This window comes from Taudactylus pleione, unplaced genomic scaffold, assembly GCF_031769625.1.
Source record: "Taudactylus pleione unplaced genomic scaffold, aTauple2 ptg000887l, whole genome shotgun sequence".
Classification (NCBI taxonomy): Eukaryota; Metazoa; Chordata; class Amphibia; order Anura; family Myobatrachidae; genus Taudactylus; species Taudactylus pleione.
In genome coordinates, this window is record NW_028285288.1 from 4,220,657 (window position 1) to 4,242,630 (window position 21,974).

The following is a 21,974-nucleotide window of genomic DNA, read 5'->3' on the forward strand; positions in this document are numbered from 1 at the left end:
CGCCCGTTTTGACCTTTAAGCACGCCTGCGTTCTGATCTCCACTCCCTGTTTTCAAGCATCTTCCCTTGTTACCACCCAAATACGCCTCCTCCTTTCACTCAAAATAGCAGGCATTCGCTATTTAGCGAACAAACGAATTTCGGCCGCACTGACTGGTTCGCACATGCGTATTACGATCCGTACGCATGCGCAGTTGTGCAAACATCGCTCAGAACGAACGAGCGGCCGCTTACGAGCGGCTCTGAATCAGGCCCTGAGAGTGCACCATGTTCAGCCATTCCTGTTTAATTGCTAAGAGACCATAGAGACAGGATACTTAAAGAGTATCAAGTACCTGTAAAATGCATTGCCTACAGTAACTGGACAGTGACACAGAGGGACAAGGTGGCAGAAAGTGAGAGATAGTGCAGGACAAGCTACAAAGGGGAAGATGTATCACGGGGATGTAGTAATGATACCGGTAGTCAAGATGCTGGCACTTAGTCAGATTCCTGATGCCGGCATCCCAACGGTAAGTAGTGGGGTTAGGGGGAGGGTTAAGGTTAGAGGTTAGTTTTAGGCACTAAGGGGAGAGTTTAGTTTAGGCTGCAGAGGGAAAAGGTAAGGATTAGACACTAGGGGGGAGGGCAAGTTTAGGCAGCGAGGAGGGAGGGTTAGGGGGAGATGGGCTGCGTGGATCATTAGGTCTACAGTAAATAGTTAGACAATGTTTGGGTAGACAATGGAAGTTAGACAGGCAATAGGTCGACAGGGTCTGAAGGTCGACACACTAATGGTCGACTGGTAAGAAAGTCAACAGGTACTGAAGGTCAACAGGGACATTATGTCGACACACATAAGGCCGACACCGGGATGGTCGACACATGTTTTTTTTTCTCCTAGCCCTAATCTTCACCCTAATCCTCCGGTAAGTGCCTCACCCTAACCGTCCCTCCTGGTGTCTAACCCTTACCATCCCTCCTGGTGCCTAACCCTAACGGTAAGTGCCTAACCCTAACCCTCTGCTATGTGCCTAACCTTATCCCTAAAAAACTGAAAAAAACATGTGTCAACAATTCCTATGTTGACCTTATGTGTGTTGACCTAATGACCTTGTCGACCTTCTAAACCTGTCGACCTTCTTACCAGTCGACAACTAGTGTGTCAATTTTCAGACCCTGTTGACCTATTTCCTGTCTAACTTCCATTGTCTACCCAAACATTGTCTACCTATTTACTGTAGACCTAATGTCTGGATACCAGGAGGAGGGTCAGAATACGTACCGACAGGTGTCGGTATCCTAACCCTATTGGGATGCCGGCATTGGGATTCTAACTGCCGGGGTCCCGAATACCGGCATCCCATACCCAACCCGTTTCAAGCCTTGGAGCATGATAAAGTAGGGAAGTACCAACCAATCGGCTCCTAACTGTCATTTTAAAGACTGTGTTTGAAAATGGCAGGAACGGATTGATTTGTACCATATCTCTCTCTACTTTATCTCTCTCCAAAACATGATACATCTCCCCCCAGTGTGTGAGTGAGTAGGTGAGTGAGTGAGTGAGTGTGTGAGCGATGGAGTGAGCAGGTGTGTGAGTATGTGTGAGTGAGTGTGTGAGCATGTGTGTGAGTGAGTGAGTGAATGAGTGGGTGAGTGAGTAAATGAGTGGGTGTGTCAGGGTGAGTGGGTGAGTAAGTAAGTGAGTGAGTGTGTGAGGGTGAGTGAGTGTGTGTTTGAAGGTGTGTGAGTGAGTGTGTGAGTGAGTGTTTGAGTGAGTAGGTGAGTGTGTGAGTGAATGGATGAGTGAGTGAGTGAGTGAGTGTGTGAGCGTGTGTGTGATTGAGTGAATGAGTGTGTGAGTTAGTAAATGAGTGGGTGTGTGAGGGTGAGTAGGTGAGTAAGTGAGTGAGTGAGTGTGTGAGGGTGAGTGAGTGTGTGTGTGAGGGTGTGTGAGTGAGTGTGTGAGTGAGTGGGTGAGTGAGTGAGGGTGTGTGAGTGAGTAGGTGACTGTGTGAGTGAGTGGGTGAGTGAATGAGGGTGTGTGAGTGAGTGTGTGGGCGTGTGTGTTAGTGAGTGTGTGAGGGTGAGTGAGTGTGTGTGTGTGTGTGAGGGTGTGTGAGTGAGTGTGTGAGTGAGTGTGTGAGTGAGTAGGTGACTGTGTGAGTGAGTGGGTGAGTGAGTGAGGGTATGTGAGTGAGTAGGTGACTGTGTGAGTGAGTGAGTGAGTGAGTGAGTGAGTGAGTGAGTGAGTGAGTGACATTGTTGAATAGACAATAACATCATTATTGTTGATGAATAAAAATCCAAAGGAGAAAATGTTTCAGATGATAAATCGCCATTGGTTATGTAATATAATGAATGAGTAAATCAATAAATAAATCTACAGGTTGTACGACACTACCAAAACTGGGTTTAATCTTGCGTTTGCAGGAAATCTTTATTATTATCCTTTATTTATATGGCGCCAAAAGGGGTCCGCAGCGCCTTACAAAATACAAAAACACAAACAGTGTGAACAGATAACACAGGAACAAGAGTGACATATAATACAGAGAACATTGCAGAACATGAACATTGTTTATAAACATTACTGCACCAGCCGTCATAAAACTTGAATAGGCAGCTGGGTGGCAGAACCCAAAGGTTGGGTGCTGTAGTAGGCAGTGGGGAGGATAAGGCGGTAGAAGCAATTGAAGGAAAAAACATATGAGGGAAGAGGGCCCTGCTCGTGAGAGCTTACAATCTAAAGGAGGAGGCAGACACACAGGCGTGACACAGTTTGGAGAAACAGTCAGCAAGGCACATGGGGTAGTGAGTAGGATGGGAGCTGGAAGAATATGATGCAGAAATGGGTCTTGAGAGCCCGTTTTAAATTTAGTCCACTTAAACCTCACGGAGCCGGAGAAAGGGGAAGAGTGGACCCAGGGCCTGTGGTAAGTGCCACGTACACAACGTCCTTACAGTGCAAAACAGACTGATCTGGTGTGTAGAGATGACTGTGTTTCCGTGACTATTACAGTACCTCCTCCTGTATATTATTAGATCTATGTAACTTTTACACCCTGGAGATATGTGTTCATGGCTACAGCACCTTAACAAAAAACATCTACATCTATTACATAAAAATTCTCTTTGCAGTTCTAAATAAAAATGATGATAAAAACAAAAGACGTTTCTCTCTGATAATATCTGTGTGCGGTGAGGAGCATAAAAGTGGCCCGGTGAGGTCTATGATGGAACGAGGGAGATGCTTTATTACTTATCCCCGGGGAAGATCAGCTTTCAGAGTGCTCATTCATCTTCCCAGCTCGGCTGGGAAATATACTCCCAGCGCACTGGTACAGATTATTATGTAAATGCACCATTGTAGTAATGAATTAGGATACAATATGTACTCTATATCAGTCATTTGTGATAGTTCAAACCATGCAGAGGTTGGTCTACTCTCAAAAAATGCAATCCCCTTTTTCTCTTTTTGTGTCCTCGGTAATTTATGCTGGCAGACTGTGTCCAAATATGTCTGCTGACTTCAAGCCATTTATATTCCGCACTGGCAATTTGTGTTATATATTGAAAGGTCAGATGGTATTACCTGATCAGACAATAGGCCTGCTTCAGAGCTGCAGGCATTGCAGATGTTCAATGAGATATTTTTTTTGCTACTGCGCAAGCGTGAGAATCCCTATAACCTCCGACAGCGCACATTAAACAGAGTATGTACAAAGGCGCTATTGTGATATTGTGATATTGTGACACTGTATCTGAATAGTCTTCGAAATGTGTTCCTGGGCGGTGACTGGGAGCAGGGGTGTCAAAAGGGATTGTGGGTACTCTTTGCCTGGGCACGGGCTTGTTGGAGGGGCCCAGCGAAGGCCCAGGTCCGATCCCCCCTCCCTTTTACCTGTCAACAGCCCAGTACACCCTGCTATGTGCTGGGCTGCAATGGGAGACTGCATGATGCAAATAGGTTTTGTTTTTTTATAAGGGGGCGTGGCCATGTCTTCCGCAAATTAGGTCACGCCCCCTTCTCACCCCAACTCTCTACGCCCCTGACAGGGAGGTGGCTAAACTGATACACGGAGATGGTCTGTCTTATGGGCTTGCTAACGGAGTTACGTTAGCGTGATGCTGACTTGTTTACATACACAGACTCAATCTTTTACATAGGAGGCCATACTCCGATGGAAAATCTGCACCTGACATAGCACTGGTGCAAGTTTAGATGCTGCAACCGATGGTGGCATCTAAGGACGCACCAGGTGGTATTGAGTGCAGACGCTCAAAGTGGGCAGGTTAATCCGTGCACATTCATATGCATGTCTGTACTCCAGGGAAGGGCAGCATTCGCATAAACTCGCAGACGGGCGACCACCAAACAATGCAGCCAGGGGCATCTTAAGAGAGGAGGGGGCCCATGTGCACTCCCTGTGCGGGGCCCCCTCCTCACTCCACGGCGGCCGGCAGCCGACTGATGCGGTCATTTGGCTGGCGTTCTGTGCATGCGCAGTCGACTCTTGGCACTAGAGTGCGCACAGAGTCTAGTGCGCATGCGCAGAACACTGGAAAAATTGCCGCGGCGGCCACTTTCCGGTGTTCTGAGCAGCGCTGATGCTCGACGCGGGACCACGGACAGGTGAGTTTAAAATAATATGGGGGCAGGATGTGCGGTGCGGGGCCCCCCTGGACCCAGGGGCACGTGTGTCCCACACACACTGCACCCATTATAGATACGCCACTGGATTCAGCCATGACCGCATCTACTTCTGCCTTTGAATCAGGCCTCATTGTCTTATCTCTTATTCATGAATTGCTAACCTATGTTGTTGGCCTGTTGCACTTTACAATTGTACATTGGACGTTAAGTGGTTGCAACCATTGTGTAGATGCCATTTAGGAGGAGATACGCAGTACTGTCTGTTCTTTAAGATATATGGGAAGCCTCACTGAGTTGCGCAATGTCATTGACCTTTAATTTCAGGATGGACAACAAAGACAACAAAGAGGTCTGAATAAGAAAGTACACACTGCTCCATGCCTTAATAAATAACCAGTAGAGAGAAAGGTGAGCTTTGTGTAAAGGGTAACTTCGTACAGCACAACAGTGAGATTATTAGTCCATGTTTTCTGAGAGTAGGGGAATACAGATCAGCCATAATGCTTCATTGCTTCATAATTTCATACCAACATGCCTTTGAATCAGTTTGAGGAAGCCATGTGAACTTGGGGGGTACACAGACGCATGTAGGATAAAACTGAGCCCAAGGACCTAGCACTCTCTGGCAACAATGGTAAGCACTGAGACACTAGTGCGAGAGAAGACCTATCAGGTCTTCGAACATTCAGCTTTTGGCCTGTTTGGTTTTCAATGAGATTATTGTACACTTTCATCTTATTTGTTACTTCACTTTGTGTCCTAGGAAATAAACATGTGTCATCCTTGTAGCATCATAAATTGTCATGAAGGAATGATTGCTAATCATGGATTCAATCACCATTGGTCCACACACATCAGTATACTCTAAATCCAACAGCACTTGTGCTCTGGATGCAAAAATAAGAAAGGTGCAAGGTGTTTGCTTGCCCTTCACACAGCTCTTACATGCTGGTCTTACAAGAATGTTGATTGACATCCCAGTCACCAAACCACTCTGAAGCTTCTGTACATTGCCCTCAGTAACCATTGCATGGCACTCCTCAGTGTCTAGGGTACGAAGAGTATTGTTGGTGCCAGGTTGCTGCAGCAATTACAGTCCCTCTTTGGTTGTACAAAATGCACTGACTATTTGTGTGTTGGACTCTGTAGCCTCTCCTTTTAAGAACACTTATCGCAATTATATTAGTTTCTAGGTTAGTACATCTTCCACGTCTGTGACAATTTCCGTGTCTCCACTTTTAAACATACCTCCGACTTTAATTGACTCACATGGTTTTAATGACTTTATCCAGTTGTCATTACAGCTGAAATTCCTTGTGGTTCCTGAGTCCATGTACCAGCAATCCTTACGGTGGCTACATTAGGCTGACTCATTCCCGCTGCCACACTTACAGTAAGTGAAGAGGTTCCACTCGATTTATTTGATTTGCATTCTGAGGCCTTATGCCCCAATTTGTGACACTTGAAACATCTGAACTTAAGATTTTTGTGCTTTTAACCCTTAGACAAGTAGAAGAGAATTCTCAGAATTTATTCCTGGCCTTTGGGCCTTGGGCCCTGGGTGCAGTCCTGGCATCACCATCAGGTGTCGGGTCACACAACAGTTGCCCCCCTATACTACCCCAATAGTTATACTACTGGACTCAGGTTAGCTAGGAGTTACATTCCCATAGGGCTTGCTGAGTTATTTGCAAAATTTCTTCCAAAGTAACAATTTACTAAGTAAGATATCAATGGGAAAACAAAACATTGATTCTACAATGACAAAAACAATATTTATTTGGAATCAATGTCATCTTCTCTGTTGGATAAATAGACCCAGGAGTTTTCATCGCATGTTGGCTAGTACAAGCTATCATGGAAACAGTTTGCAGGTGCTCAAAGATTGACAACTGCTTTTGATGTAACACTGAGTTTTATATTCTCCTCTTGTGATGCCCAGAGTGTGCAGTCTAGTCTGCATATGTTTGTAAAACCTCTGTTCCTGACTAATGTAAATATTGTGAATAAACTATAACTTGTCATTAAATGTGGTATAACTAAAGTTGTCCACGCTGGGAGATCAGGGTAATAGAGGCTGCTGATTTGTAAAAGTAGTCAATCTTCTTGCAGCTATTCAACAAAAAGGCTAATGTTGAGAGCTGGCATGGTTTAGGCTTCACATCTGCATCTGCATTTTCCCCTTCTTTAAAGGTCACCTTTTCTTTTTTCGCAAATGCGTCTACACTCTACAGTAGTATACCAGCCAGGTGCACACCCACAAACTGCATCCCAGTGTTTGGAACTACCCCCAGAATGTCAAACTGCTTCTACTTCTGCATGATTGTGGATCAGCACAATGGACAGCACAGTGATTAACATTGCAAGCACACAGCTCTGGTGTAATGAGTTTGATTCCCGGCAAGGGCCCTATCTGTCCTAAAGTCCATTCTGCTACCACTTTAGAACAACCTGTTAAAATACCATTAGGTTTACACATAGCTGTAACTAGGGTTGTGCGGCTGGTGCTGCCGTACAGCGCACAGGAATCTGTGGATGGCATCATTTCTTCCCCACGGTGGTTGCTTCTGGCTGTCAGGGTGCCGGATATGGCACCCTGCAGTCAGGGTCACTGCTGCGGCACCAGAGCGTTCTTTAGATAACTCCATGCAGGCACCCTACAGGCTGTGCCGCTGATTAAAGCATCCTCAGGACGCTCCAATCAGCACTGCACTTACCGACACTGCCAGTCCTGTCTCCTCCATGCGATGTAATGATGTCATGCGCCCGACGTCATGATGTCAGATGCTAAGGGGGTGGGCCAGCACAGGGTACAATTTAGCCCTCTTACGGCATGGGTTTACATTCGTTTATGTCTTTATTGAACCATGAAAGTGAGAGAACAGGTCTTTATTACATGTTGTAAGTTCTGCATGTATGAATGTTTTTATGTTATAGGTAGAATTGCACCTAGAAACGCCATTTCACAAATACAGGTTCATGAAGAGATTAAAAAAAACTTGCGCACACTTTGACAGTTTCACAATTTATCCTTATTGTGCATCTAATGCCTCACACATGTCAAATCTGCAGTAAATCACTCATAGATTATTTTGTAACAGTTTATAACTATGATAAAGGACCTGGCTATTGAAAACCTTACAGTACCTTTATTCAAGGTCCAAGGATCATTATAGCTGAGGAAGAAAAAAAATCGCTTAAAGTGTTGTTTCTACAATGGGCCTGGGTACTGAGGGGGACATGGGCAAATCGCCGGGAGGCATGGCCACACCCTCTCAAAGGAAAAAGATAGTTTTCCCAGCACAGATGGCCGCTCAGGGAAGGAGTTTGTGGCCACACAGTGGACATTTGTCACTCTCAGCATTGCAGTAAAAGGGGACAATGGCCCTCATTGAGAGTCGGTCTTAAGATGCAAGCGGCCTTCAAAAATGTAAAAAATGTTGTCCTTACAAAACACCAATTTCATTTGAAATATGTATCAAAATCACAGTTCTCACTGGACTCATACTGTATATCAGATAATATAGGCCCTCATTCAGAGGTGCTCGCAAGAAGCGAGCGCTCATTCTGAATGAGGGCGACCACTTGTATTTTTAAGTGCGGCCTCCTGGTCGCTAGCTAAGCTCTGGGTTACCACCCACAGCTTTAGCGACCGACCAGGTTGATGGTCGTGATGGTCAAGACCATCGCGACCATCGGGGCTTGCGACGAGACCCTATGGTTGGATCTTGGCAAATGCAAGCCCCAGGGAGCTCCCTGCTCTAATCGAGCAGGAAGCTCCCCACTGACAGCATTGCTAATGTCAGTGGGGCCGCCACAAACGGCAAGCGTTCCGTCGGAACACCTCCGTTTGGCCGGCGACCCCCACTGCCCGCCTCCCAAACGAGGCGAGCTGTCATTCAACATCGACAGCTCCCCCCATTTGGTGCGAGCCCCGAAGTGACGGAGCGCCCGTCGTTAGCCGGGTCTCGTGCATGCGCACGTCGGAGCCGGCACTGACGTGCAATTGCCCAGTGGGTCAACATCGACCCGGTTGCGAGTGCTCAGCGCTTGCGACCGGGTCTGAATGAGACCCAATGTCCCTTAGCAGCTGACCCGGGCACCTCCAACAAGCCCTGGCCCGAGAATTTAGTACTCTCCCCCCATGAAGTGCACTTGTCCACGGCAAGCAGGCAAGACTGTTGACCATTCTCTGTCTGATTAGTAACGTGGAAACCTGCTGCAGATAAGTAATATACAGTAGAACATTATTGATTTATTTAGCTATGTATTAACCACTCTATTATTTAATATATACTGTATCATCGCAGCAATACCTAATCTATTAATATGTCAATAATAAACTTTAACTGATCTATAATGTAAATATTTTTTTCCCTCTTTAATTCTTTCCCATTGCTCTTTTTACTAAGCAAATATTCTCAATAAAAAATGGACCTTTAGCTAATAGGAATATGCAAGCACTGTTACAGTTATTGCCTTTGAGCCAAAAGGTTAAGTCTTGGTGGCAAATGGTTGTATTGACTGGAAAATACAGAACGTCTTGGGGATTTTTCCTATACACACACAGAGAAAACCGCAAATAGATTTCAAAGCTGCTTCTTCAAGCTTGAAAATGCACCAGGGACGAACACGACTGGATTCATCTGTAAATCAATCTCCCAGCTCTCAGCTCATCAATACATTACCTGAATGAGATCGTAATGATTTATAATAGATATCTGTCCCAAACTGCACATTTCAAGCATTATTGATGCACATCAGAGTCTTTTCTAACAAGTCAAATCAGCATACGCTAAAGTATTTAGATGACATGTGCTTCTTGATAGGGCGATGAGCTGAGATCAATACTGCTGGGAGAATCTCCTGATTGTTCTCAGCAAGAGAGACCCTAGAACTTGGTGTTATTAGCAGTGTAGAATTAGATTCCAAAACTCATCTTATAGAGAAGTATAAACGATGCAAAAAGTGCAACATACTGTATGTGACTGTAGCTGCTGGTGCCGATTAATAAAACATTACTCTGCTTTTAACTTAGGGGCCAATTCATCATAGGATGGAATTGCAAAGCTGCACGCAGGCAGCACACAGGCAGGCACGCAGGCAGCACACAGGCAGGCACGCAGGCAGCACACAGGCAGGCACGCAGGCAGCACACAGGCAGGCACGCAGGCAGCACACAGGCAGGCACGCAGGCAGCACACAGGCAGGCACGCAGGCAGCACACAGGCAGGCACGCAGGCAGCACACAGGCAGGCACGCAGGCAGCACACAGGCAGGCACGCAGGCAGCTTTGCAATTCCGTCATTGCTAAAATGCAAATGCAGCACGAGGTGTATGACACCCCCAGCTGCATTTGCGATCCCAGCACTGTGACCGAGGTCACAGGCTGGGACCACGATGGTGGGCGGCGCCGGGACACCGGAAAGCTGAGCAAGCCTCAGCCTACTCAGACTGGCCGGTCTGCAAGGCCAGTAAACTGTGTCCATGGACGCAGTCCCTGGCCTTGCCACTCTCGGAAAATGGGGCGGGCATGCCCCCGGTTCTGGGAACGCCGGCCATCCACGCCCCGACACTGCCCTTTAAATTCCTTAAAGGGCAGTGGGATCACACAGGATCCGTTCTGCACATGTGCAGTCCGACATACGCGCAGAGTCACGATAATCGGAAATAATCAGCATTGTGCTTAGACTGTTTACTGTCACAGGCCCTCATTCAGAGCCGTACGCTCTGAGCAGAGCGCACGCTCTGAATGAGGGCCGGGCTCCATTTTCATGGAGCGTCCTCCTGGACGCTCGTATAGCTGTGGGTCACCACCCACAGGCTATACGAGCGTGCATTGTGATGGTCGCGATGGTCGAGACCATCGCGACCATCGAATTTGCGAGCCAGAGCTTGCGGTTCAGGTTTTCAACCGCAAGCTACGGAGTGATTTTGGCTCTATCAGAGCCAAAATCACTCCCACTGACATCACTAGTGATGTCAGTGGGCCGGCTTCTGACGGGAGGCGTTCCCGTGGGAATGCCCCCGTCAGGGAGGCACGCCCACCAAAGGGGGCGTGCTGTCAATCAACATTGACAGCACGCCCCCTTTGATCGGACACAACGAGCGAAGGACTTTCCTTCGCTCGTCGCGTCTGGCGCATGCGCACGACGGAGCTCCCTCCATCGTGCGCATGCTCAGTCCATAACATCGACCCACTTGCGAGCAGACAGCCGCTCGCGAGTGGGTCTAAATCAGGCCCACAAATCAATACTTTACTCCTTATAAATGTTTAAAACAATTGTAAACAAAATAGCTATTTCACCCCACATATGACAACAGAGGGGAGGTTTAATTATGAAGCACAAGGGTCATGACGAAGAAAATTGCGTAACAGTGGCCTTGCACTGCCTCTACTGTGCAATGCTGCAAGTGATGCCATTGCACATCGGTAGCAGGGTATACAATGGGGAAAACAGCTACCGGAATCCCAACAGCCGGCTTCCCGACTGCTTTATTCCGGCGTGGGATGCCGGGCGCCGCGTGCGGACAGCCGCTGCCGGGGAGGGTAGGTTTAGGGCACCCAGGGGGGACTTAGGGTCAGGCATCCCCTGGGAGGTTAGGGTTAGGCTAGGGGGAGCTAGGGTTAGGCTAGGGGGAGGGAGGGTTAGGCACCCCCCAGGGGGACTTAGGATTAGGCAGCGGGGAAGGGGAGAGGTTAGGGTTGGGCACTTAGAGGGGGGATTAGGGTTAGGCACTTGGGGGGGAGGTTAGGGTTAGGCACCCCTAAGGAGGGTTAGAGTTAGGGGGTTAGGTTAGTTTTTACTTACATTAGCGATGATTGGGATTATCAGCGCTGTCGGGCTTCCGCTACCGGGAACTCTGCTTTAGTCGGCCAGGCGCTGCTACCGATTCCGGTAGCAAGGATCACAATGTCGTGAATTGATGCAAACCACGTAAAGCATCAACTTCTTAGGCATAATTCCCAAGGGCAACATAAGTGTTCTACTCCGGTGCCAGGTGCGGCATGGGGCACCATCAAGGGCATCTTGCACTGCTCTATGAGCTGGAAAGCAGTGGGTTAGGGGATCCTGCCTTTAGGCGCCACGGCTGACATGACATCACTGGGGAAGTGTATGGAGTCTGGCAGGGTGGTCTAGAATGCTTTATATTGTTTACAAACAAATATGTACAGTATGCATTAGCTTTCAAAGAGAGGGCCCAGAAACAATGGAAGACTTTAGTAATAGCCTAAAGCTGGCTGATTCCGACATATTGGAACGACAGATCGGGTAAAAAATGCCCAAATCGTGAGTCCCCACTCATGATCACGATGCGATGAGCACCCCCGCAGGTCGCTCATCGTATCTTCAGATCTGCGGTACAGTACGGCAGATCTGACAATCTAGACACAAATGCACTGTTAAAAACTCTGGCTGCAGGAGATTGGATGAAGATTGGACAGCATATCGTGTGCATATCGTATGCATATGTTCAGAGCTGCCGGGGAGAGTTTCAAGGGAAATTGGACACATCGTCGGATCGTGAGTACATCGGTATGTGTGTGGGCACCATTAGAGATGCAGGCACGGGGGCAATCCCGTTGAACCTTTCCTATTGCTGCTTTACAAATGAGGGCAGACTTACTCAAATTGCGCCAATGCTTGCATCTTGCAGGCTATTAAATAAGCCCCACTGTCACTGAAGACGCGAATGCATCCGCATCTGCGTCTCTGTATGCGACCACGACCCGCAACATGCTTGCTACACTCCCATAAGATGTTTAGCCACCTCCATGTTACCACCCAGTCACTATTCACTAACATTTCTGCCTCCGTGCGGCTAAATTTGAACTGCGTCCCTGTATGTGAGATTCACGCGCGTTGCGACTCAGACACATGCACAGACGGAAAACATTGCTCCACTGCATCTGACTCAATAGGAGCACATTTATCAATGAGTTTTATCATACGCAACGCGTTTTAAAATGCATTGCGTATGATAAATGGTGCTCCAGCCAATCAGCTCCCAACTGTCATTTTTCAAACAGATGACAGTTAGGAGCTGATTGGCTGGAGCACCATTTATCATACGCAACAATTTTTAAAACTCATTGCGTATGCTGAAAAACTCGTTGATAAATGAGCCCCAGAGTCAGACCCTGTGTGTGTGATGAACAGAATGTAACGGATCCTGTACACAGTAAGATTCGGTATCTATTCTTATGCTATGCTTTCAGTAAACCCTGCATTTCTGCTGCAGCCACCTTTGGCTTTCTGTGGGGCTGGGGGATGATATTAAGGATGTGTCTGTCATGCAGTCTACTTACTGACTCTGACCCAGAGCTCACAGGCTTATTATCTGCTGGATAAATGAGTGACGTTATTCATTTTCCTGGATATCTGAGGAATGAATCCCTGTTTCCTGCCAGTTTGAGGATTAAATACAAACTACTGCCAATAACCCCTGATTTCCTAACTCGGCTCAGTCACACGCTGACTACGGCTGGTCAGCAAGTGCTCAACAAGAGAGAGGTGTGATACAAAAGAAAAGCTTATTACCCATATAAGCAATATTGCCTCCCCCCGCGACACCTGTTATAAATGAAATTATATTATAAGTCAATGAAGAGCTCTGTTACCATATACTGTACATATATTATAAACACTAATTATGCTGCTTATAATTAGGAATTGTGGCTTCCAATGTTTATTTATATATTTTAGCGAATTCTGTGATTTTTATTTTTATACCTTGTTTGTTTGTTTTTTTCATGCAAAAATAAATCAATGTTTTTTAAGTCAATTAATAATTATATTACGTACATGACGGCTTTTTATCCTTGGCCTCCAGGAGACGCTGGAGGAGTTCCAGATAGGAAGTGTAGGTGGTGTGGCGCTGTGAATTAAGCCATTCTGTCCCCAACCCGTTTAACAGTCCCGCAATTCACGCCATTTTGTAGCAGGGGGTGGGGCCACAATGCTGTGTAACAGTGGGCGCGCACTGTGGAAAGTGCAGGAGGCCACTGTAGGGATGGCCATTGGTCTGGTTACCATCGATGGTTACCAATGATGGCAAAATAGTAAGTGGCCATTGATTGTAACCAATTACGCAATGGATAGCCATCGATGGTTTCACCAACCGATTGTCATCCCTATTCTTTGACTGACTGGCCCATGGGCCAATTAGGGATGGGGATGAGGCTTCACAGGTGTCAGCTATGCTCAGTGTCCTGGGACCTTGTAAAATAAAATAAAAACATTGGGTATTGCTGTTCCATCGATGGAGGGAAACCATCTGCTTCTCCCCCATCGATGGTAAAAACATGCAACATTGGCCATAAACCATCGATGATTATGTATCATCGATGATCATTCCCAGGCCACCGAATAATGCAAGGGTGGAGGATGAGGGTGCGTTTGACCCCCAAACAGATTTTCTGACTTTTATGGTTTAACAGAAAATTTGAAGAAAATCCTCAGCAGGTTTGATTCAGTTGAAGCCAAAATCCTGAATCCCTACTGATAAACGTTTTCTTAAAGAACATAGCAATGAAAACATCCACATTCACTGATTACTGTATAAGAAATTACATTAAAATATACATTACAAATATATTATTTATGGTTTTTTTACACATATATCAGCACCATTAATATATTATATAGCAATAATACAAATAGATATTGGGTTATTAATATTATACTCATTATTATTGCTACAATGTATTTATAAAGTGTCAATATACTACATAGCATTGTATATTTATTTTTATGTAAACAGTTATTTACTGTATGTAGCACACACATATTCCTCAGCTCTGTACAGAGAGTATTTAGTCATTCACATCAGTCCCTGCACCAGTGGAGCTTACGATCTATGGGCCTTAAATATGGTAGTTGCTCAATCAGCTTAATAATATACTACAGGTGCTTGTAAAGGGCGGGGTTTACACTGAACACAGAAAAAAGAAAATTGCCCCCAGCACACTGCAGATAAATCAAAAATACTTGAATCCTACATGATAATAGAAATTCAGAGGTATTGGTTTACATACATTTGCAAATATATGAATAAGCGCTGGGCCAACGTCAAGGCTCCTCTTTTACTATTATGTAGCAATAATTATTTTGGGGTGAGCGCTTGGAAGTGGGGCCCCTGGGGCTGTTCTGGCTGGACCTTGCTCATGGCATCACCACTTAATTCACATAGAATATTTTTTCACTTCTCTATTCGTTTGTGTATTATTTATGTCATTTTAATTCTTTTACATTTCATTTACACTTATTGATTTATCTTTACACATCTATCCTTTTTACACTTCACTATCACCTTTTTTCCCTTTTTCGTGTGATGCCCTAGGGATGGTCCTTGGCTGGAATTTTTTTGGGTGCCTTTCTTCTCGGACGTGAACCCCTTAATGTTAGGGATGCTGGTATAGAGGAGCCTTGACGTCGGCCCAGCTCTTTTTCATATATTTGCAAATGAATGTAAACCAATACCTCTGAATTTCTATTATGTAGGATTCAAGTATTTTTGATTTATCTGCAGTGTGCTGGGGGGCAATTTTCTTTCTTTTTTCTGTGATCTATGGGCGTTATACAGCAGGGCATGCTAGTGCACTGCTGAATGCAGATTTGCATGTGCAGAACGGGTATGCGGTCCCGCTCGCAGGCTGGCAGCAGAATGTTAGTGATTGACAGTCTGCTGCCATTTGTGGGCAGGGAGGGGGCGGCGATGTCCTCCGTTTCCTTAAATGGAGGCGTGTCATCGCTGCTGAGAGGGAGGGAAGAAGCCATGATCTCTGTTGGCATGGAGTTGCCCTTCTGACTCGCTGAAATTCAGGTAGAGGTGCCATGGGTAAGGAGTAGGGACGCTATAATCAGAGAACGCAGTTTTAGCTGCATTATTCCATTTTTTAAACCATATCCTCTAATTTCATCTTTTGAAAATGTTTATGCGAATCTCAGCTGAGGCGTTTGTGATGTCATTATGTTTTATATATAATGCATGTTATTTAGCACTTTGCTGTGGTCTTGTAGTCGCCGTGTAGACTAATCATTTATTCATGATTGAGGAAAGAAGTGAAAAGTTGCATTTTTTTATTGGTAACTTTGTGTAATTAAATTGTAAAATTGTGAAGTTTCCACTTAGTGTCACAAGAGTTGTTTATGAATAAGAAAAGAATAACACACTGCGCTACCACTTACAGTGTGACAATATTATTTTTACGAATACACCTCTGCAGCCCCTGCCCCTGGATGGACACAGCAGCCCCTCCCTTGGATGGACACAGCAGCCCCTTGATTAATGACACAGACAGAACCCCTGTGCAGCTACGTTGCTGATAAGTGTGGCTTATGTGCACCCACACACAGAAATAAAAACAATTTTATTTATTTTTTTATACTGGGGGGGAGAGCACCCCTGAATGAGGCAGCAGCCCCTTGATACACAACACAGGTAGCACCCCTGCACTTCTACGTTGCTGATAAGTGTCGCTAACGCGCACACACACAGAAAAAAAACCACTTTTTTTTTTATCAGTTTTTTCACACTGGGAATGAAGATAACCCCTGATGAACGGAGCACCCCCTGGACAACACAGAAGCACCCCTTATGGGCTGCAGTGACACAGGAGCCACTAAAGCCCGCCTCTTCTGTCTGCAGCACAGCTCCTAAGGAGTATAAACAACACAGCCCTTAAGGACAACAGCACAGCCCAGCCAGCCCCTATGGACAACAGCCAGCCAGCCCCTATGGACAACAGCCAGCCAGCCCCTATAGACAACAGCCAGCCCCTATGGACAACAGCCAGCCCCTATAGACATTAAGCAGCGAGGCCCATGGAAAGTGACAACAGCAGCCAGCCCCTATGCACAGCAACAGCACAGCAAAGCCACTATGGACAACAAGAGCACAGCCCCTCCCTTGCTTCCTCTTCACTCTCCACAGACAGAATGAAAATGGTGGCGACTGTGGGGAACCTTTTTTACAAAACCAAAACCCGCGAGAATCCGACAGCAGGATGATGATGTTTTGCCTCGCTTTTAGATCCCAGTCAGGCGGGAAAACCCAAGCTGGTCTTGGATCCTACTCAGGTCTGCAAAATTCGGGTGGGTTTGGTTCTCTGAGAACTGAACCCGCTCATCTCTAGTGTACATGTACAGGAAGCTGAGACTGTACACTCGTTCCACATATTTTGCAGAAATCATGGCAACAGCTGCTGCCACCAAGGAGGCCACAAAGATCATCAGAGAAGGAATATATTTTGTCAGCAGCAATGAGAGGGATAGCCAGTGGGTCCACTGGCTGTACTGAGATAGTATGCTAGTAGCTGTCTGAAGAACCCTGTCCGATGTGCGATGGCTCCTTGGTATTGCTCCATAATCCCCCATCTCATTCGCAATTCTATATTTGTGAGATCATTATGTTAGAGATAGGGCACAAAGCTGATGCAAGTATCTTCACCTGCTAAGTCCAGCCATATTGTGGGATAATGGAATATCCATTAGATGTAGGCTATAAAACCACTAAGAAATTATGTTTTAAATGATAGTGTTTAACCACTTTCACTATTCAATGTGGACAACGTCCTAAAGGTGTGTCCTCATAGACCTTTTCTTTTTGCACCATATTGCGCGTCTCGCACCACGGACAGGGTTCTTTCAAATATCTACTGGCATACTATCTCAATACTATCTGCGTCTCATACAGAACAACTTAGATGCTCTGCCAAGGGTAGTGATTCCCAGACTCTTGTACTTATTTCTTAATACCTTTTTACCCAGGTTAGCATCTGAGTTGCATGCATATTTATGTGGGCAACTCAGTAGGTCCTTTTTGGACTAAATGGAAAATACTATAATTGTAATAGTATAAATACTTGCTAATAGGTCTCATACCCGCTGTCATTTTTGAAAACACATTTGCAGATTTTTTTTTAACTATTATTAAACACATGTAAATGGCTCTTACATTAGAAATATTTATTGCTAGCGTTGCCATGCCCAATGGCTTTTTTACTTGTGTTCTTCTACTATGAGTCGTGTTCTGTTGCATCGCCACAGCATTTTTTTTTAACACTATGTATTTTTTCTTTGTGTCAGCTGTATTTAAATGGATTGGGGCGTGTATGGTGATTTTATTTTTACTGCAAGAAAAAAATACAATACTGTATCAAGCGCATTTGCCTTCATTTTGGACTTGTGCTAGCACATATCACAGACATAGCACTAATAATTGTATGAATGAAACAGACTTGCAAAATGCGGAGGGAAGGAGGCCCGACAGTGAGGTATCAGCGCTAAAATCAGTAATGGATAATCCAATTACAGAAAATAATATAATATAATTATATATAAATAGATGTATCCACATTTTATATTAAATTATATCAGTACTGCAAATAACAAGATAAATAATCCAAAACATGCAATATAAATAAAAAAAAAAAACATGTATGATGTCACAGATGTATTCTTGGGCCTATTTATGAAAGGGGAAAAAGCCAGTGCTTTCATTGGTGTGATAGTGTATCTCCTAAATAAATTCTGCAATATCTACAAGTTCTCTGTTCCTGTATTATTACACATCTACAGTACAGTAAGTACCAATTGTTGGAGCTACACCCAGTGTCAGACTGGGACATAAAGGGCCCTCCAGGGAATGGAGTGTCAGGGGCCCAAACTTAAGGGGCATGGCCACCCACCACAGAGGGACTTAGCCTACTTTTACAGAAGACATGCAAAGTATAAGGCCCATCCACTTTGATTGGCAGGAGGGTGAATCTTGGTGTAGTTTCCACAGATTGGAACCAAGCAAGTTTATCCATGATCCTGCTACACCAAGTTATTGACCTTTTAGTAGTAGAGTAATAATTTATTACTTGAGTGCATGGTCTGGAACCTGGCTGCTAGAGGAGGGTATGGGGCCCTAAGGCAGTGGGGTCCAACTGGGATTTCCCCTGTACCCCTGTGGGCCAGTCTGACCCTGGCTACGCCTAATAGTCATGGTGGCAGAGATATCCAGTGGCGTGGTATATTTTGTTCTGAATGTCAACATGTCAAGCGTCGACATACGACTGTCAGCTGATATAATGTCGGCATTGTGTATGCTTACAGTTGCATATCAACAATGGAATTTTCCATTCCAATTTTACGTTAAGCCTAAACCTAATTGAAGCCTAACCATAACATTAACCCTAATCTCAAAATATTTTGTCAACAGTCACAATGTTAACACTCTGACTGATAATATACGTATCCAGTCTGAATGTCTCTTACGATTGTCAAAATCCAAACTCCTCCAAGATGAAGCACCCCTTAAAGTGCAGCTGTGATATGCAGGCGGCATTCTGTTGTCAATCTTCAATTTAAAAACAAGAAAAAAAATAGTAATTAGCAAAATTTGTTCCTTGATTTTATCAACTTCTGGAGGTAATATACGGTACGCCCGACCTGGGCAACTTTTTCTCCTGATGTTGCAAAACACTATTAATTCAAAGGATAATGACACAATACTATGTATGTCTATAGTAGACTTCAACTCAAGGCTCACGTGTCTACATCTCACCACCATTCATCCGTAAACATCTCATTTTCTGCAGCAGAATGGGACATTATTTATTTAGGCCTCATCATTTATCAATATAGGGTCTTTCCATACAAGAAAGCGGCAAAATTTACATTTTTTTCAATTTATACTCCAGGCTGTGACACAGAACAGATGTTATCAATACAAACAGCCATATTATGCTGTCTCCTGACATACTTGAGTGAATATAAATATGTCCATCCACATCTTGCAAGGGCAATATATATTTTATCTCACTTGTCTTTCTTTCAGAAGGACAATTCTGTTCATACTTTTGATTTATGCATTGCCCATGAAGGTTGCTTTTTATACAGTTAACCCCTCTACATCCGAACAGACATGACATACACTGTCAGCACTCCCATACGTTTCTACTTTTTTGTTGGACACTTCTGGTTTTCTTCTTGAGAATTCCATACCATTACCATGGAATGTTTTTTCACTGGCATTGAGATGCCTTGATTAAAAAAATAAAAAATAATGGGGATAGGTTATAAGGATTGGGTACAGGATGCCAGGGTTTGGGATACTGGAGGTTAGAACCTTGATGCCGGCATCCTGATGGGTTCACAGTCCCGACAGAAGGAGGTAAGTATACTCTCTTTCCCTGACCCCCTATGTCTAACCCTAACCCTCCTTCCTATAGCCTAAACATAACTCTCCTTCCCCTAGTGCCTACACCTACAGTAACCTCCCTTCTCTGAAGCCCAAACCTAACCCTTCTCCCTTAGTGTCTAACCCTAACCCCAAACCTTAAACCTAGCCCTCTACCTAACCCCTATACTTAGTGTCAGGATTCTGACTGGTATCAGGATTTCGGCACCAGCATTCTGAGCACTGGAATCCCGTCAGCCGGGATAATAACTACATCCCTCTTTTAATACCAATTTATTAAATAACTGACGTTCCCCTGGGCCCAACATTGGACCTGTTATAGAACCTGACGCAAAGGGACCGCAAGTACAGACGACCGTGGCAGATACATTTTCTACCTTATGCTAATGGGAGTATCCGCACAGCTTCATATGTATGGTCGCACCGCCCACTCTTTTTCTGTCCAGAGTATTAATCATAAGTATTGGCACTTACAGCAGCCCCATGCTGGGTGCAAGAGGTCCGTTAGAAACAGGCGCTCCTTCTCCATCTGCACACCTCAGACCAGAATTGGAGTCTGGCTACATGCCCATTACGCTTCCACAAGATGGATCATTTTGTGTGTTCGTAAGGCAGCCTGCAAATGCCCATTTCACGCACAAAGTGAACCGGTCGCTTTGGTGTCCTCTACCGTGGTGCATGTTTGCGGCATATGCACAGTCCGAGGTCCGGAACTGGAGCTGTGTCCAACTCAGAATCAGGAGTCAGGACTATTATATTTGAATAATAATGGAGTCTGGATAAAACACTCAATAGTGAAAATTCTATCTCGGTGCTAGTAAAATAAGTTGTCCATTGTTGCACCGAATAAGGGGCCTGATTCAGACCCGCTCGCAAGCGCATATCGCTCGCAAGTGGGTCGATGGCCGGGCAGCGCACACACGTGGCATGCGCTCTGCGCATGCGTGAGCCCCGGAGCGAGTGAGAAATTCACTTGCTCCGGGGTTTGCTACAAAAGGGACGGCTGTCGATGTTGATCGACAGCTCTCCCCATTTTGTAGGCGGGTCGGGGGGGTGGCTTGCCAAATGGAGGCATTTGTGGGCGGCACTACTGACATCACTCGTTATGTCAGTAGTGAGCTTCCTGCTCTATTAGAGTAGGAAGCTCACTGGGGCTTGCGGCAGACTGGACCCTACCACAAGGGTCTCGTCGCAAGCCCGGTAGTCGCGATGGTCGCGACCTTTGCGACCATCACCAGGCCGCTTGCAAAAGCTGTGGGTGGTCACCCACAGCTTAGCGAGCGGCCAGAAGGCCGGACATAAAAAAAAAAAAAAACGTCCTTCACACCTGCGAGCGGGTCTGATTCAGGGCCAATGTCTCTTCTTCCAAGTAAGATTTCCTTGCTGTTATTAAAAGAAAAAAAGATATTTCTAAAAAAGAAAATGTGAACATTTAACCTTAATTGCCTTACTGCTAATCCATACCAAACAGCACGTGTAGTATTACAGTACAGTACACCGTGTTCTAAATACAAACAAATGTAGAATTGTACTCCTAAACCTAACTCCTAAACATTACCTTACTCTAGCCCTGAAACTCAAGCCCTAACAGAGGTCCAATATTACATCCCCACATTTTATAAATGTAAAAATATATTGCACATGAAATACAGTAAGGAAAGAGTTTACATAGAGAAGCAATGGGATACGGAGCTGTCTATAGTGAAGATGATACTATATATCCTGCAGCACTAACCATGCCACCAACTGTGTTTTCCTGTAGGTTACATAGTAACATAGAATTACATGGCAGATAAGAACCACATGGCCCATCCAGTCTGCCCTTTAGGATTAGGGTACTGTCAGGATGCCAGCGGTCTGGATGCTAGCGCTGAGATTCTGACTGTTGTCAGGATTCCGCCGCCGGCATCCTGAGCGCCGGAATTGGGACCGCCGGGATGTAAACGGCTCCCGGGTGGGACTTAGGGTTAGACACCCCCCCGGGAGGGTTAGGGTTAGGCTAGGGGGAGGGAGGGTTAGGCACCACCGGGGGGGACTTAGGTTTAGGCAGCGGAGAAGGGGGTGGTTAGGGTAGGCACTTAGAGGGGGGATTAGGGTTAGGCACTTGGGGGGAAGTTAGGGTTAGGCACCCCTAAGGAGGGTTAGG